General features: G+C 36.5%; 1 protein-coding gene across 10 annotated transcripts in view; it reads right to left on the minus strand.

Annotated features, from left to right (window-relative positions):
• TET2 (tet methylcytosine dioxygenase 2) overlaps window positions 1–19,968 on the minus strand; it is a 136,135-nt gene that overhangs the window by 70,329 nt on the left and 45,838 nt on the right. For 5 of the 10 annotated variants that reach the window (XM_055296839.2, XM_055296845.2, XM_055296838.2 and 2 more), the window contains exon 2: window positions 19,788–19,933. The exons of 2 other annotated variants lie outside the window; for them this stretch is intronic. The gene's annotated coding sequence lies outside the window, so the exon portion shown is untranslated. Of the gene's footprint in view, window positions 1–1,274; window positions 1,362–19,787; window positions 19,934–19,968 lie in introns of all 10 variants that reach the window. 3 more of the 10 variants (XM_063611120.1, XM_063611119.1, XM_055296842.2) reach the window with 1 other exon arrangement.

Below are 19,968 nucleotides of genomic sequence, written 5' to 3' on the forward strand. Positions count from 1 at the left end.
GTTTAAAAAATAACCTATCGGTTCTATGTTCTTATTGTCTATAGAACCCATAAATTATCCATGCCCTTACTTTTACTACCATGGCTCATGGTGTCACCATCTCATTGCTGGATTACCACAACAGCCTACTGAATGAACTTCTTGCCTCTAAGCCTTGCTCATCTTCTACCTATTCATACTGAAGCCCAATGCTGAACACCATCTGTTCCATACTTACTTATCACCCTTCAGTAGATCTTCACACCTCTATACTAATTCTGCTTAAAATAATTCTTTCATGGCTACCTACAAGATTTCTTAATTTTCTTAAACACATCCTCTTTTATGAAAGCATCTTCACCAAGGAAGAGTAAAATTATGTATTTTAGCTCCATTCAGAAACATACACAAAAAATATGAGATAAATCTGTTGTCAGATTTCTGTTTTGTTTCCATTGTGACAAACCAACTTGGTATATGTACTGTTTTAATTAAAAGAAAGTTGTTGGAAGCACATTATATCAGCCACTGACCTATATCAAGAAGTGTAGAACATTTTGATCTCTAGTCCTAGAAGTCAACCCCACTGACTACTTAACATAAAGATCCAAAGTTGGTGAGCTCTGAGTCCAGGCTCATCCAGAGCATCTCAGTCAACACAGGAACAGAAATTTCAGATTTCCTCCCTATTTGGACGGAGATTCATTTTGATGTAGAAAATGTTATTGCGCTTGAGTCATCTTAGAACAAATTCAAACTTCAAATACTGTTAATCAGATATGACCTTAAACGTTATTAATCAGACTCAAACTTAGTGAGCCTGGTTGAATAACTCATAGCTGGAATACACACGAAAAGTGAATGGATAAAAAAATTTTCACGCAGACATTTATACCAGTGTATTCAGTATTGCTACAAGTGCCCCTTGCTCAAACATATATATATACCATGCCTTGAGGCATCTATTTGATTTCTGATGTGCAAATTGTATCTTATTAAATGCCAAACTTAATTCTACTGGCATGCGCTTTGTGTTCTAGCAGATGTTAAAATTTAATAGCTTTGTCTCTTTATTCTTGTTTCACTCTAAAACACTTATCACTTTGAATTTGAGATTGTTTGCTGACAGTTCGTTCTTTGGTGGAAGAAGACTGTTTTAATTGGTACCAAGTTTCCTGCTGTTTCCTTTTGTTATGGCAGGTTACCACGTCAAAAAGCAGGAAGACACCAAAGAACACAATTCACGCTAAATTAATCCTAAACTTTGAGATTAATTGGAAACACTGACTACTTACCACTGTGCCTTTATCCACTCCTATTTTACTCTTCTTCATGCTATAAGCTAGTAAGTAAGCTGCGCATGCTCAGCAACTTTTTGATGACTGGAAAAGATTCAAGAAATACAAACTGATTAAATGGCAAAGATGCCTAATTAAATTTTTTAACTTGTTGTACATAAAAATCAATCAAGTCTCTATCCCTTATACTTAGAGGCAAGAAAAATAATTGGATGATAAAAATAAATGAGAAAGCTAGTTTCCTAGTTTGAGATATTGATCCTTCAGAGAACTCAAAACGTAATTCAGAGGAGTATGTTTGGGAGTCCTGCTCAATGCTAGCCATTTGGGTTCTTTACAAATGAATGTTTGCTACCAGTTCCCACCAAAACAGAAGTCAGCTTGAGAATGGGGCCTTAAAAACACAAATTAGAGGCCGGGTGCGGTGGCTCACGCTTGTAATCCCAGGACTTTGGGAGGCTGAGGCGGGCGGATCACAAGGTCAGGAGATCGAGACCACGGTGAAACCCCGTCTCTACTAAAAATACAAAAAAATTAGCCGGGCGTGGTGGCGGGCGCCTGTAGTCCCAGCTACTCGGAGAGGCTGAGGCAGGAGAATGGCGTGAACCCGGGAGGCGGAGCTTGCAGTGAGCCGAGATCGCGCCACTGCACTACAGCCTGGGTGACAGAGCGAGACTCCGTCTCAAAAAAAAACAACACAAATTAGAGACTGTAAAGAGAACGAAAAGTTAGCAAGATGACCCAAGATAAACTGGCCTAAGATGAGAGCCTTAAAAACATGAGAATTTAGAGATTGTAAAGAGAATGAAAAACCGGCAAGGTGACCCAAGAGATGGCCAGGAAGATACTGAGATAACCATTTGCAGAATGACATATTTTATTCCCATGAACTCAAGTAGCAATTCAATCTCAGATTTGTACTTCTAACCTTCAGCAGAGTTCACAATTTGGATTTTCAATTGTCTCCTAGTCATCTGTACCTGTATGTCCCATAGGCACTTCAAATTCAACTTATCCAAAATGGAATTCATTGTCTTTTACTCCAAACCTGTCATCTATACTCCCCATTGGTGTGAGGGATACTATCATCCACCCAGTTACTTAGGAAGAAACCATGGATGTTTAATTCTTTCTTCCCTTTTAAAAAATAACCTATCAACCACCAAGTATTGATTCTATCTTCTTATTGTCTGTAGGACATATGAAAGCATATGAAAGTATTCTAAACCAGAAGAGTGATAAAGTTAAATTTGGTTCCCAGAGCTGTGAACTTTATTTCTTCTGCTAACGCCTAACTGCATAATGAATGACTTCCACAGCAGTACAGGTTAACAGGGAAATCGCTAAACTCTGTCCACATCCAAAATCATACAGGTATAGAGTTGTCATTGTGACCAATCTTTTCAGTTCCTTTTACGATCCCTTAAATACAGACACTGAAATGGAAGCCATAGCCAAAACAAACAGAAAGGGCTTTCCACTTGTCTTTTTAAACTCCCTCCTCCTTTCTCCTTCAATGTATATCCCAAAGAAACTATGCAATACGAACTCTTGTTTAAAATCTGTTGGCTATTCTGAAAGGACTTCAGATCATAGCAAATTCAATTTTCTACATTTCCAGTTTGAGTTATTCACTTTAGTCTCCCTTTGTACTTCAGAAGGAGAGTTCTCAGGCTTAAGGTTTTCATGTTTGTGCTAAAGCAATTTCTTGTGAAATTAAGTTTATTATCCAAACTAGAAACACACAAGATGGTAAATCTTTGTCTTAATTTCCCCATATACCCAATATTAGTCCCTAAGATTTCAGATCTTTTTGAGAATCTTATAAAAGCAACTGGTCAGTCACCTCTTCTAGTAAAATTTATGTAAAATTTTCAGTGAGCTCATACATTTCCATATATTAATGTTTGGAATCTTTATCAGTTAAAGTTTTTTATATCTCTGAAGTTTCACTTGAAGAGTTCAACTCGAATTTGAAATGTAAAAACAAGTTTACTCCAAACTTGTTTTATATGACTTGGCTTATTTTTGTTCTTGCGAGACTGGCTGATAATTTATTCTCTCTTCTTGAAAGCCTGCTTGCTATTTTAAATTTCCTTGAAAGCAGTATCCAATATTAAAGGCATTTAAGAAGCTTATTTCCATCATGTTCATGAACAAAATCAGGCTGGAGGACTTGCAGACTAGCAGGAGCATATGAGCAGATATCTAAGCCCTCTTTCCAGTAAATGATTTAAACAGTCAAAGAAAAACAAAAATTAGAAAAGATCCCCCATTAGCACTAAAATACCATGGAATAGTGCCAGCTGAGAGGCAGAAAGTTTAAAGAATTTCTAGAGAAAATACAGATGAATCCACATTAAAAGTCATCACTAAAAGCCCAGTCCCAGTCCCTCTTCTAAAGTCAGTTGTGGAGTGCTACAGAAAATAAGTAAAGACTGCTCCATCATCTCTTATTTGGAGGGCACGGGTTGTGGTAGACAAAACTAATAGGAGAGAGGGAGACTGCAATTGAAGCCCTCCACATTTGTACCATTTGAGGGAGACAGAGAAACACTAAACAGAAACTCAACAGTAGGTCACTGTCTGAGTTACATACTCGTGTAGCAGGCTCACCCTGACATAAGGAAGCTGTCTTCCCAACCAAAAGGTCCCCAGCATCAAGGACTAAAGGTGAAGGAGGCTTTACGAAACATGAGTATGTCTTATTTAACCACAAAGCAGCCAAAGGCAGCAAAGCTGGGGAAAGGAAATATATACAAACTCAGCAAACAGAATACTTATGGGCAGCAGGACCCTGGCGTCACTCATGGGGAAAGGGAGAGGTCCCAATGGGATAGAGCTGTTCCCCAACCAGATGGGCTGAAGCACTAAAAAAGAAAATCAGACATTACCAAACTATAAATCTGAACTAGAGGCCAAGACAAGTAAAAGACAACTACAAAGGGTGTGGGGTGGGGGGTGGGCATGACCTGATCTCTTAAGAACTACAAAGGGTGTGGGGTGGGGGGTGGGCATGACCTGATCCCTCTTTCTCTTCAATAGAAAAAAGTTTGTCAGTGATAACGTTCTAAATGCTCCATTAAGATAATGTTTTGGGCTGGGTGTGGTGGCTCATGCCTGTAATCCTAGCACTTTGGGAGGCTGAAGCAGCTGGATCACCTGAGGTCGGGAGTTTGAGACCAGCCTGACCAACATGGAGAAACCCCGTCTCTACTAAAAATACAAAAAAATTAGCCGGGAGTGGTGGTGCATGCCTATAATCCCAGCTACTCGGGAGGCTGAGGCAGAAGAATCTCTTGAAACCGGGAGGTGGAGGTTGCAGTGAGCCGAGATTGTGCCATTGCACTCCAGCCTAGGCAACAAGAGTGAAAAACTCAAAAAAAGAAAAAAAAAAAAAAAAGACAATGTTTTGAACACTCTGAGAAAATTATAATTTTGTGGGTACAGATGAATCAGCCCTCCTTCAAGAATGTGTGAATAGGAGAACAAATCAGAATAGTACCTATTGGGTGGGGGGGGGACTTCAATTAAAAGACAAAAATAAACATGTTACTTAATAGTAGAAGAACACACTTTCAGAAATGATTTGCTTACTGTTCTTAGAAATAAATCTTAGACCTCATGTGCCTTATCCTGACAAAGAAAAATTTCTTAGGTATTCATTGAAACAACAGATAAATGATTAACTTGGAAAACAGGCTAAAATTAAGAAGTTAAAGAAAATATTGTTAGGTGACATAATTCCACAACAAAATATAAAGAAGATTTACAAGAAGTAAAAAACAAAATACTGCAAATAATAAAGCTACTCAAGTGGAGAATAGGTTGAAGAGATTTTTATTCCTTTCTTTTCCTAAATAACTCTTTGTTCAAAGAAAGCAAAGCTTTGAAATAAGGAATTTCTGAAAATAATTGTAATATGTAAGCACCTCTCAAAATGCATTGGCTATAGCTATAGTATAACTAGAGTCTTAAAACTCTTTTATTGACAAAACAAAATTAAAACAATTAAGCATTCCAAATCACTAATTTAGGAAAACAAAGCAAATTTAAGCAAAGAAAGGAAAAGTAATTTTTAAAAATGAGAGAATTAGTTAATAACAAAATATATATAGTAGGCTTAATAAATCTAAGAGTAGGTTCCTTGGAAAATAATCTAGTGAATAGCAAAACTAAGGCAATTTAAAAAAAATACATACACTAACTTAGTGTACACAGAGGTGCTGTACCTACAGATACAGAGAATATTTATGTAGTAAAATGCAATGTATTTTAAACCAATAAATTAGAAAACCTAGAGTGAATGGTGTTCCAGGGAAATATATACTGCTAAAGTCATCTCAAGAGGAGACACAGAGCCTAAATAAACTTATACCTATGGAAAATATTCTTTAAACTTTTCAGATTATCCTGCAATTACACCCAGAGCCTATTGTTCCTACAGATATTCTTTTCAATTTTCCTTCCAAGAAACATAACTCTTAATGTCATTTAAATTTTATAAAGCAAAGAAAAAGAAGGGAAAACTAACAGTTTTCTCCACTGGTAAAGTATTCTTAGTTGAGAATACTTTTTTCTGTCAACTGTAGGCCTGATATTACATGATGTCTAATATTTTTAGGCAATAGTAGCTCATTATTCATTTAAGTATCTATTAAGTACCCGGTATGCACTAAGGATTCAAGATTCTTGTCCCTGAGGAAGACAGATGCTTAAAACATTTTAAGAAAACAATGTAATTAGTTTTCTAATGTATGTATGTATGTGTGTGTGTGTATATATATATATGTATTTTTTTTTTTGAGACAGAGTCTCGCTCTGTTGCCCAGGCTGGAATGCAGTGACGCGATCTCAACTCACTGCAACCTCTGCCTCCCAGGTTCGCGAGATTCTCCTGCCTCAGCCTCCTGAGTAGCTGGGATTACAGGCACTTGCCACTACGCCTGGCTAATTTTTGTATTTTTAGTAGAGAGGGTTTCGCCATATTGGCTAGGCTGGTCTCAAACTCCTGACCTCAGGTGATCTACCCACCTTGGCCTCCCAAAGTGCTGCGATTACAGGCATAAGCCACTGCACCTGGCCAGTTTCCTAATAGATTATACATAACATCCTTTAGAAACATTAAAAAACAGGGGTGGTAGGAGACTAAATTTGCCTCGAAGAGTTTGGGATGACTTCACAGAGGCTGTATATTCCTTATTATAATTAAACAAAAATTATTTAAATATTTCCCAAGACATTTCCTCAAGGTTGTTAATAACAGCCCTGATTTGTCTTGGTATTACCTACTGTATGGCGGCATCAGTGCTATGTTAAGAATTTAGGTAGATGTGTTTCCCAAAGCCAGGCACTCCCTTCTGTGTAATGTAATGTACTGGTATACAAAATGTAATGTATTGTATACAAAGACCTTTGTCTGACACAAAGCACATTCAATTCCCAACCGATTACAGTATTGTTTAGAATATTTTAAAAAAAGAAAATATGACTTTTTTCCCAGTAAATACATAGCTTAAAACTCTCTCCTACTACTACTTCCTTTTTCAACTTTTGGTGCTTTGTTTATTCTAATGTAATTATATAGGCCAAATATGAGTCCACATAGTCAATGTAGGAATGGAAGTAACTCTTAGTAAAGCATAATCATATGGTGCTCTTTTACTTTTCTCCCAAATCTTATGTAAAAATGTTTTAAAGGAACCAATTTGAAATTGATGGCCCTTTTCCAACTCTCTTAGTCACTAACTGAATGATAATCATTATTCATCCACCACACATTTATTAATTACCTACCATGTGCCAAGCACAGCGTTAGGAATCAAAATAAGAATAAGAGACAGGTCCAAGTACTCCAGTCTTTCCAGTGACATTTCTTAAGACATTTAAAAATATTTGGCCAGGTATCCAATTATATTTGATACCTTATTTACTCATACTCTGCCCTGTTCCAGGAAATGTTTGTATTTCCTGTTTTTATTTTGCCTGCTATATAGTTAACAGCCATTTCATGTTTTCACAATGAAATCTTTATAACATAGTGCAACCACTACTTTGTTGACAGCAATTATATTACAAAACTATAGAAAGAGTGGTACTTTCTTTTCATTAAATTATAAGTAATAAACAAAAGGCAAGCCAGATATGAAAAGTAGGCATATGTTGCAAAATGAGGGCTCATTGTGGCCACTGAAGTTATGATGTTACTAAAAATACTAAGTGTCATTTAGAAGAGGCCTAAAAACAACTGCCTTTAAGGAAAACAAAATTTTAGAGGAGAAAAATAATCACCAATGTATTCAAGCGCAATGAGTAATTTAAAACTGTTTCCTGTATTTGTTCAATAAAAATGTAATAAGCTATGAAAAAGATTAAAAAATAAAATTGTGAATTACAGATTTTTTAGGGTAGTATGTAGTAGTGGGAAGCGACCTAGGATTTAGAGGACCTGAAGGGTGAACCCAGCCTCTAGAAATTCACTGCTTCACTTTACAGCAGTTATCTCACCTCTCAGAGGCTCAGGCTTTTCAAAGGTGAGGGCTAGAAAAAAAGAGAACTAATTTGACATTCATATTATTTTCAGCATCAGTTATTCATTAACCAAGATAAATATATGTTATTTATCCACAGTTTTTGTAAGCCTTCTATAATAAGTTAAAGTATATTTAAGTATATTCGTAACTCAGGGAACTAGTTAATTGTATATGTATCTGTGTTCACAATATGTCAAGGATTAGGAAGAAGATGAGGACGGGTCTTACCTCTAAAAATATGCAGAAATTTCCAAGGGCATGAAAACCTGGAAGACAGAACTTGGTAATCTAAAGATTCTGGATGGGCCGGGTGTGGCCGCTCATTACCATAATTCCAGCACTCTGGGAGGCCGAGGCAGGTGGATTGCTTGTGGCCAGGAGTTTGCGAACAGCCTGGGCAACATGGCAAAACCCCGTCTCTATAAAAAATACAAAAAATTAGCCAGGGGTGATGGCATGCCCCTGTGGTCTCAGCTACTCTGGAAGCTGGGGTGGGAGGATCACCTGAGCCCGGGAAGCTGAGGCTGCAGTGAGCCTCAATCAAGCCACTGCACTGCAGCCTGGGCAACAGGAGTGAAACCGTGTCTGAAAAAAAAAAAAAAAAAAAAAGGTCCTGGATGAAGATGTTCTATTAATGATACCATTTTAACTGTATTGGCACTAATTGAATTCTAGCCTCAACTTGGTAACCTATTACTTTATACTTTGCTTAGTACAATCTATAATTATCAGTCTTTAAAACCCCTCAGTAAGGTTAAGTTTAAAAAAACACAACTCTCACAAATAAGCAATCCACTTGTGGAACTGTTTGATTTAAATGTTAGCAACTGATAATTTTATTTATTAGAAGCTACAGTAATTGAGCACTGAAATGGGAACAATAGCAAGCACAGCACAAATGCACCCCCTATTGTATTATTTACTATCATACATGAAAATAAAGTTATACTTTCCTTAAACTTTTTAGGAAACACCTTGCATTAGAGCAACTAAAATATATAAGCATGAACCACTCCAATAGAAAACAATTCCTAAATTATACATTTATGGGGGAAGTGATGCCTTTTTTTGAAGAAGAGATAATTTTGTTTAATAGGTTAATTTACCCAGCTTTAAAAATGTATCAAGTATAACATTTCTAAATCGATCTCTTGATTTACAAGTATTTAAATGATTCAGACAGATAATTAAAGGGAATTCTCAGTCCTCAAGGGGTTGAAGGATTCAACAACATGGATTTCAACTGTGGTATTATCAAGTAACTCAAGATGTAATAATCTCAAGAACATAAACTTAAAACTTGAATATAAAACAAGACATAAGCACTCCAGTGAAGTCAATCTTTTTTTTCTCATTTTGATTAAAAGTATGACCTGGGGCCGGGTGTGGTGGCTCAAGCCTGTAATCCCAGCACTTTGGGAGGCTGAGGCGGGCAGATCACAAGGTCAAGAGATAGAGACCATCCTGGCCAACATGGTGAAACCCCATCTTTACTAAAAATACAAAAATTAGCTGGGCATGGTGGTGTGTGCCTGTAGTCCCAGCTACTCGGGAGGCTGAGGCAGGAGAAGTGCTTGAACCCGGGAGGCGGAGGTTGCAGCGAGCCAAGATTGTACCACCGCACTCCAGACTGGTGACAACGTGAGACTCCATCTCCAAAAAAAAAAGTGTGATCTGGGAGTTAAAATTAAACATATGCTCATATCAGACCCAGTTCATAGCAAAAATTCACAAATGGGATCTAATTAAACTAAAGAGATTCTTCATAGCAAAAGAAACTATCAACAGAGAAAACAGACAACCTACAGAATGGGAGAAAAATTTTGCAATTTATGTATCTGACAAAAGTCTAGTATCCAGCATCTATAAGGATCTTAAATTTACAGGGAAAAAAAACAAACAAACATCCCCATGAAAAAGTGGGCAAAGGACACGAACAGACACTTTACAAAAGAAGACATACATGCGGCCAACAAACATATGAAATAAAGCTCAACATCACTGATCATTAGAGAAATGCAAATCAAAACCACAATGAGATACCATCTCACACCAGTCAGGATGGCTATTATTAAAAAGTCAAAAAATAACAGATGTTAGTGAGGTTGTAGAGAAAAAGGAACACTTATATGCTATTGGTGGGAATGAACGTAAATTAGTTCAACCATTGTGGAAGACAGTGTAGCGATTCCTCAAAGACCTCAAGACAGAAATACTATTCAACCCAGCAACCCCATTACTGGGTATACACCAAAGGAAAAAAAAATTGTTCTATTATAAAGACACATGCACACGTATTTTCACTGCAGCACTATTCACAATAGCAAAGACATGGACTCAACCTAAATGCCCATCAATAATAGACTGGATGAAAAAAACTGTGTTATATATACACCATGGAATACCATGCAGCCATATAAGAGAATAAGATCATGTTTTTTGCAGGGACATGGATGGAGCTGGAGGCCATTATCCATAGCAAACTAACACAGGAACAGAAAACCAAATACTGCATGTTCTCACTTATAAGTGGGAGCTAAATGATGAGAACACATAGACACACAGAGGGGAACAACACACACTGGGGCCTATCAGAGTGTGAAGGGTGGGAGGAGGGAGAGGATCAGGAAAAATAACTAATGGGTACTAGGCTTAATACCTGGTTGATGAAATAACCTGTACAACAAACTCCCATGACCCAAGGTTGCCTATGCAACAAACCTGCACATGTACTCCTGAACTTAAGGAAAAAAAAAAAAAGTTAAAAAGAAGTAAGTCACTTGATGGTATGGAAAAAGATTTCCATAAATTTCCTTAGACTTAGAGGAGGGACTTGAAGAAACAAGATGGAAATTAATAAATTGTAAGTTAAAATCTCCAACATTTATTTAGAAAATCACAGTCACAAAGTGAAGGATAGTAGAGATTCATTTATCAGCTGCTTGCCTGAAAAAAAAGACAAAAACTTTTGCGGACTGTAACTTCAATGTGATTAAATCGTATGCTCTTACTATCAAAAAAGCAAGTGTGCTTTGAGACTGTATTAATAGATGTGCAGTATCCAGGCAATTAGAAGAGCGTCCTATAAGGATGTGATCATGTTTAAGATAACAAACACCAAACTTTAATATTTAAGGGACCAGTAAGTTATAAATGAATCCAACATTCTTTAATAAAGAGTAGAAGACCTAGAGTGACAGATTCTTGCTCAACTTGCTCTCAAACTTCTCTTTCTACAGTAAAACATTTATGTTTATCAATACTATTGGAATTAGAACACTAAACATATCCCTAAAGTTTCCAAATAGCTAAAACCTCACAACTCTCAACTTCAACACATTTAATTTTGGTAGGACACTTTAGTGAAAAAAAAAATGTAAGTATCAAATGTTCTACAAGTGTTAATTATAATTATCTCTGAGGTTCAAGCTCTAATATAGTGTAACTTCGCAAATGAGACTATCATGTTTTGACACTTGAAGTTCCAACTACTCGACTCCCACACTGATGTACCAGATCAGTGAGTTCCCAATTATTACCACAAGTATCCAATTAGGTGCTAGACTAGTCCTCTTAGGAATGCAGTAAAGAAGGTTCCTGCATGGTATGGAAAGGGAATGTTCATTTTTTCAGGCTACAAGGCATATTTTTTCCAGATGATAATAACAGCAATTTTGTAAACATTCTGATTCTCATAAATTTAGAAAACATTCTCTTGCCCTTATTTTCTGGCTACTGCTTCTTTCTCCATAACTTCCTTCTGTCTCCTTTAACTGGTATCAAATATTTGATGTTAGCATTTTATAACATATTTTAGTTTCTGACTTAGGTTAATTAAGAGAAATATCTTCCATATCATTATCAAAAGCTAAATTTGACAAAATATATTTTGATAGTTTTCCCTTTCATAGGACAATGACACCTTCATTAAATCAAAAAGCATTTATTTATATATTTTATTTATTTATTTATTTATTGAGACAGAGTTTCACTCTTGTTGCCCAGGCTGGAGTGCAATGGCATGATCTCGGCTCACTGCAACCTCCACCTCCTGAGTTCAAGCGATTCTCCTGCCTCAGCCTCCCGAGTAGCTGGTATTATAGGCATGCACCACCACCACCACCCCCAGCTAATTTTGTATTTTTAGTAGAGACGCAGTTTCACCATATTGGTCAGGCTGGTCTCAAACTCTTGACCTCAGGTGATCCACCTGCCCCGGCCTCCCAAATTGCTGGGATTACAGGAGTGAGCCACCACACCTGGCCCAAAAAACATTTATTAAATACTTACTATGTAGGCATTCACAGATGCTTTTCTACCTTGCTACTCTAGGAAGACCTACTAATAGAATAAATATCATAGTAATTCTAATTTTTCAAATGTCTAAAAGGTGACTCACTTTCAAAAAAATAAAACTTTTGGAAAAACAGAAAGGGACAATTAAAATATAAATTGAAAAATAAAACTACTCTTCCTTGCCTTAGTCTGAAAGAGAGTAAAGGGAAAAACCTTTCAGAGACCATCTGGTTTTATATTTCATTAATGAATATATGATTTTATTTTGTTCTAAATGAAATACACTTGAAATGCCTAAATATTTAAGTCTAAATTTGATGTGGGAAGTGTATTTACTTTCCTCTATAGCTATGGATATTAAGAATCACTTTTTACTCTTTGGTCAGGGAACGTAAAGCTTAGAAGTCTTTCCTAAAATGCTCTCTGGAGATCTACAGTATTAGTTTTTCCCTGCAAGCCTGCACCCATTCTCAGCCGCATCACAAAGCACCTGGACAGCACTCTCAAACATATGGCCTCCTACAAGAGCCTACATTCTAAAGTCCACTGGCCACTTTCTGCTTCTCTGACAGTGAAAAACAGAACACAACCAAAAACTGCTGGATACGAAAATCTGTAATCAATGATAAACTTTTCATAATTTTCAAAATATTTTCTGTATTCATGTATTTCTCACTAAGGTCTTGAGCATGTTTAGTCATCAAAAATTATCACCTAATAGACATCAAATATCATTCACAACAGCTCTCAAACTTCTCTTTCTACAGTGAAACATTTATGTTCATCAATACTATTAGAATTAGAACACTAAACATATCCCTAAAGTCTCCAAATAGCTAAAACCTCACAAATCTCAACTGCAACACATTTAATTTTGATAGGATACTTTAGCGAAAAAGGGTAGGTATCAAATGTTCCACAAGTGTTACTTATAATTAAGTATCGCTGAGGTTCAAGCTCTGATATAATGTAACTTTGCAAATGAGATTATCATGTTTTGACACTTGAAGTTCCAACTACTCGACTCCCACACCTCTTCCCTCCACTTAATGGGCAAGTGCTGTATCTATTTTAAGAAGTAGGAAGAAGCTGCCAGTAGGGAGAGAGGGAAATAAAACATATGAAAAAGATCACAAAGTCAACCTGTTCTTTTAAATTGTATGATTGAATGCCTACTATGTAACCAGATACTATGTAAAATATTAGTAATAAGAAGACAGATACAGCCTTTGCCCTAGGAATTTCAGAATCTGCAAAGGAGACAAGCACAAACAAATGACTACAGTAAGTAGGATGTTTGAGGAACAACAGTGCCACAACAAATATTAAGCTTCCCTTATGAAAAATCTGAGCTGTGTAGTTAAGAGAAAAGGGAAGTTCATCAGGAGAGGAACAGCGGTAAAAAGGTTCAATGTGTAAAATATGATGTCATGGTAAAGATTTACAAATCTGAAGGGACAATATAGTAAGGAGGAATTTGAAGAGTGACCAGGAGACAGATCAGGAATATCAAGCATAGAGTTTGATCTACTTTCTGTAGGCTGATGGTTTTCTGTATTGAGTTCTTTAGATTCCTGGGTTCACAGAGCTATTCAGGGCCACTCTGAAGAGGGGATAAGTAGGTGTCCCCAAGAATTCTACATCACATCTATTTTTGCATTAACCAGATAAACTCCATTCTAATTGCAAAAACTTCAAGTGGTAAGGTTGGGGGGGGGAAGCTTCCACCCCTTTAATAAAGTTTGAAATGGGTATCCATAAAAGAAAGGATATTAAGAAGGGGTATAGATGGTCAGATTTGCACTTAAGAGTGAGCATACAGAGGTACTTTAAACTGATCATCAGAAAAAAAAAAGAACAGAGGCAGAGGGAACAATTAGGAAATAATTTATGGAAGTGGTGAGATGACTCTGAAGAGTGAAAAGAATGGATATGTCTAAACTGTGTTTTGGGGTAGAGGTGGAAAAAAATGGTAGAAGTTCTTGGTCTACGAGTTGAATGCTCTCAATGCAATAGGAAGTGAGCAGGACTTAAGGAAGGGTATTGTGTGTGAGTGTGCACAAGTATGTGCACGTGTGCAAGTGGGGGTAGGAGTCAAGATCTTGAGAAGATGGTCAAAATATTTTAAGAAAAGTCCCCAAGACTCCTACCAAGATTCAAGGACTATACATGTCCTTGGTTGAGAATTACAAAATTGCTATGCACATAGACAACATTATAGTCAGCCCCCCATGGGTATTCATGGATTCCAGCATCTGTGGATTCAATCAATCACAGATCAAAATACTCAGAAAAAAAATGGATTGCTGTGTTTGTATTGAACATGTACAGATTAATTTTCTTGTCACTATTCCCTAAACAATACAGTATAATAACTAGTTACATAGCATGCACATTGTAGTATTATAAATAATCGAGAGATGATTCAAAGTTTATGGGAGGGTATATGTAAATTACGTGCAAATACTGCACTATTTTATATAAGAGACTTGAGGATCCACAGATTTTGATATCCATGGGGGGTCCTGGAACCAATCTCCCACAGATACTGAAGGACAACTGTAATTATATGATCATAGATTCTTCTAGAACATCATTACTTGTTTTTCTAGTCTCTTCAATATTAAATGAGCTAAGAAAATCCATACTATTTTCACATTTTGAGAAAAATGTCTGGTCAGATTAACATCTGTAAAGATGAATAAATGTTTTTAGTGCCTGTATTTACACTGCAATTTTGTTTCAGAATACAAACTGTTTTCACTAAGACTCTTCCATTTCTACTTAAAAGATCCTGAGATCAATAGAGGCAGCTGATATTTCACCTTTTGATGAGGAAACTGAAACACAAGAATAGTGAAAATGACTTTCATAAGGTGCAGTCTATTTTAGCATGCTTTACTTGTTCTAAAATCAAAGGACACATCATGTGTGGATATGCATTAAATGCAAAAAACGCTACACAGCTATTTGTGAATTTAGGGATTGCCAAGGTTGTCAGAAAAATGCCACAAGAACATCAACAGTCTTGTTTAATTCAGTCTCTTGGGACACAAAGACTACTGAGACCACTCTGGGCCTTAACATATATGCAAGACACCATGTGTAAGAGTGGTTTTGCTTTCACATAGTTGAGTTATGACTTGTATCATACCATGTGGCATGTGTAACGGAGAGAGTAAAGAAGTGTATAAAGAATTGTAAAGCTACTGTAAATACATGTCTGCTCACTTGCTAGATAATTTTATTAGAATAAAAAACAAAGAACTGATGAGTAGTAGAAAAATTGAAGAGTACAGTTTGAAGAGCACTGTATTATGATCTCTAAGATCTACTTTTTCTTTTACAATCCTGTGATTCAAAGAATAAACTGCTCAGGCTTGCTAGAACAATGACTATAGATTTTAGTTCATAAGAATGACCTGTAAGGAAGTAACAATGAAGTCTTAAAGTCTAAGTATTGACTTAAATTTGAAGAGAAATCAGGAGCCAGATCAGGAAAATCAAGCAAAGAGTGTGATTTATTTCCTGTAGGGTGATGGTTTTTGGGCCAATAAGAAAAGCTATTTTTCTTTTGAAAGATAAACAGAAAAATAGTACAACAGTAGAAATATCATTCCTCCTTAAACTACTGAAGAGATAAAAAGATAACATTGTAAATCAGGAAACTTCAACAATGACTAAAGGTGGGAGAAAGTGATTAATTAAATCAAGAAGACTGAAGCTTCTAAACCAGTTAGATCTGTTTCATGAGAAAGGATAAAATGTGTCCATGTTAATTAGAAAAATGGCTACAACAGAGTGCTAACAGGCAAGTCAAACCTTCTAATCCTATTCTCTACAAGCAAGCTGGCGAAATACAAATCACTAATACTTTTTTATTTTTTTTTATTAGCAAGAGGAGAGTCTCAATACGGAGACCTGGGCTAGACCAAGTTACGTAATAGCTAGAGGCATGGCTATGAAGTCATGTAACATCTCTGGGTATCCTTTTTCCTTCCACAAAATGAACTAATTGGACTAGCTGATGTCTAATGGTTCCATATCAATAATGTTTTGATTCTCTGTCTCTCCAACTTGTTCTAAAATTATAAAATTTGAATAGCAAACAATTTTTGTACTATGTTAGTATTACATGGATTTAATGCATAGTAAAAACAGCTCTTAGAAACTTAATTCAGCCTATATGACAAATATCAAATGAACTTTAGTTGCCTTAAGAATATCTGCATCTGATTGTCTTAACTGACTCATGCTGAATTCAAACTCATATGTCCCAACTTCCCTATTTCTTTTAATACCAACATGTAATTAATCATTTTGAAAATTTTAGAGAAATCCTTGACTCCTCTCTTTTACCTCTTATGTGCAGTCAGCAAATAAATCCTCATTTTTCCTTAAAATATATAAAATCTAACTTCCCTTCTCTCTTAACAAAATCCATTTTCAATTTATCTCCTAAATTACTCCAACTACTGCCTCCATTTCCTTATTTGTTTAAATTTGTAAAACTAACGATATTGCTAAATACAAGAATTCACCTTTCTACTCATCTGCTCTAATTGTTCCCCAATATTTTCAGGATAGCATGCAATCATCTTTAGCTTGACTTTAGGATTTTACAAAATTTGGCCTTACCCTGCTTTTCCATCTTCTATTTGCCAACATGAACTCTATACAAGGTCGCCTTTTTCCTGCTTCCCACTTGCTCTCTGCCTGGCCCATTCCTGCCCTAAAGGCCAACATTCTTATTTCACTCCATTTCCTGATGATCCCCCTCCACTTCTCTCCACTAGGATGTCATTCTTTGTTATCGATCCCAATTCTTCCCGTCCTTGAGGATCCAGGCCATGCCCTGTCACCTTCCTTTGTGAAGCCTCCTCTGCTATAGTCCAGACGGACCTTGCTATTCAACTTCCAAAGTTCTTGTCCATATCACTTACTTAAGTGTATGTGTAAATATTTACTGATGTATAAGATACTGTGATTCTTTTTAAATCACTCTGCATAAAACCTTTTACTACTCCAGGTCTTTTGGCTGTTCTCCACTACCTGCAATTCCTTCAGATAACTTCATAGCTTGTTTCTATACCTTTATCAGATTTTTATTTAAGACATAATCTTCTCTTGAAGCTGCCTTACTTGACTACTATATCTTCAATTACTACCTAACCCTGCCACTCAATTTCCTTTTTCTGCTCTATATTTTTATACTTAGCACTTCTTTGTATTTAGTATATTATACATTTTATTTTGTATGTGTCTGCCTCTTACTCTAACAGATTCTAAGCTCAACAAGGGAAGAGATTTTTGTCTCTTACTCATTAATGCCACTCTAGTTCCTAGAAGAGTGTCTGGTTGGGAGGCCGAGGCGGGCGGATCACGAGGTCAGGAGATCGAGACCACGGTGAAACCCCGTCTCTACTAAAAATACAAAAAATTAGCCGGGCGTGGTGGCGGGCGCCTGTAGTCCCAGCTACTCGGAGAGGCTGAGGCAGGAGAATGGCGTGAACCCGGGAGGCGGAGCTTGCAGTGAGCTGAGATCGCACCACTGCATTCCAGCCTGGGCGACAGAGTGAGACTCCGTCAAAAAAAAAAAAAAAAAAAAAACTAAAAGCAACATTAATAAAAGTGGTTAATAATAAAACAAATACCAATATAAAATTGAGAACTTACTATATGTTGGGCAATGTACAGGTAATGCATAAAATAATCCTGTTATTATCTATTATTACCTACTTTCTACTTTGCCATACAAAGCAGGGCTTACAGAAGTTAAATAATTTTCCCAAGAACACATTCCTAATAAGTGTACTAAAAATAAACTCTAGGCTTATTTGCTATTGAAAATATGTCAAGGGCTGAGCTTATCCAACTGTAAAAAACTAAATGCAAAACAAGATTTTTGAGGAGATATGAGGGAAGAACTCCTCAGAGAGCTACCTGTAAAACCTTTTCCCTTAGTGGCTAATATTTTAATTTGTTGTCTTTTTTTGTGTGTGTGTAAGTTATCTTACAATTTTCCATAAACTTCTGCACTTTATTCCTTACCCAGGCTTAATGTTCAAGAAGAGAAAATCTTCTGACTAATGTTATGACTTCATTAAGGAGTAAAAATTCCATCTTAAAAATGCGTTCTCAGTTCTCACGTAAAAGACAAGAGCAGAATGAGTAGTCACAGTTCTCACACAGTGAGGTAAAGCAATCATCAAGGGAGGAGGGGAAAAGTAAAGAATGCTTTATTCATAATTACCTAAGATTTTCCAGCATGAGAGGGGAAAGAGGAAGTCTATTTTCAGTGACAATGATTACTCTAAAAATATTAACATGCAAGGGGAAAATTTTCATTCTGAGAGTTACTACTATACTGAGTTCTCTTTCCCTCACAGAGTGACTTAAAATTCCCAAGGTAGAGAGGTAACCTAGACAGATGTGATTGCCCTGTGTCTTGAAAATGGCAACATCCAGGAATCATGGGAGTTCAACTGAGGACACACTGGAAAGGATTTCTCAGCACCAGGACAGTCTCTAAGAAGTATCAAGTGGCAGAGTGGATACTTATATCCTCAGGTGTCTGCAGTAAGACAGAGATTAGAGCTATACAGGCTTATTAGATTTGTTATGCTGAATGCATAAACAAGATTTAGTGAAACTGAAGCTGAATTACCTACTAAAAGGGTTATAGACAAAAAAAAAGCCTAATTCTTCCTTTTTTCTATCTAATCCAGATTCTCTCCTGCAATGTCTCTACAATTTTAACTGTCTTATATAGTATAGGCAAAGTTATATATTGTAGAATTCATTCTCATCTTCATCTTAAACATTTTAGACAAAAATATATTAGTTCCCTACTTCTATACATGCACATATGAGAAAATGGTCTGACAACCCTTAGGTTGGGACACTCAGCAGGTCATGGCATTCAGAGCAAATTGATTTTTATTAAGATAATTATAAGAACATGACTAAAAAAGTATTTTGTGTCTCCCTTTTTCTTATGAACTGGGCCTGGGGGCATGCACCTGTAATCCCAGCTCCTTAAGAGGCTAAGGCAGGATGGTGGCTTGAACCCAGGAGTTTCAGAGCAGCCTGGGCAACATAGCCAGACTCTGTCTCTATCCATTAAAAACAAACCGTATGTAAAATCACATAGCTACTCCTGAGATCTGCCATTCCATAATTTAGTTCTCTGCTAGTTCTATGGCACCAAATTGTCATAAGACTGACTAGCCAGGTGCAGGAGGTACTCACTTTTCAGATCAGCAAGTAACCACAAATATCATTTATTTGGTCCTTAACAAGATTGAGACAAGTGGCTACAAGTGAAGCAAAATGGAGGCGATAAATACTGTAACAACTGGTTATAGATATCACATTTTCTTATGTTTATAGTTACATTTGAATAATCCTTACCTCTTTTTAAAAACTCCATAGACATTGAGAATTGATAAAAATCTATCTTTCTCCAGAAAAATACAGCTATACATAAGTCAGCACACAACTTTAGCAAATTCACAAATCTTAACAATCTAATCCATGTGTCCTAAGCATAGACAATAAAGAAAAGTATTTGAGAGGGTGCAGGGTAACTTGGAGTTGAAGTTTGGGAGAGAGATTAACCATTAAATTAGGAATAAATTCATACTTGACAAACAAGCATCAACTGTCTCCACTGTCTTACCAGCAGCTCAGTCCCTTACTGCTCTTCCTGGATCATGTCCTATTGGCTGCTGCTGAGCCCATCTCCTGCTTCCAAGCGTCGTAACTCAACAGGAGCAAAGGCAAGTAAACAATCTTGAGAGGGTGTGCTGCTGAATGTTTGCCAGCCTAGAGAAGACAGAGTTTGAACATTTTTAAGTTAG

The sequence above is a fragment of the Symphalangus syndactylus genome, chromosome 10, assembly GCF_028878055.3.
Source record: "Symphalangus syndactylus isolate Jambi chromosome 10, NHGRI_mSymSyn1-v2.1_pri, whole genome shotgun sequence".
NCBI lineage: Eukaryota > Metazoa > Chordata > Mammalia > Primates > Hylobatidae > Symphalangus > Symphalangus syndactylus.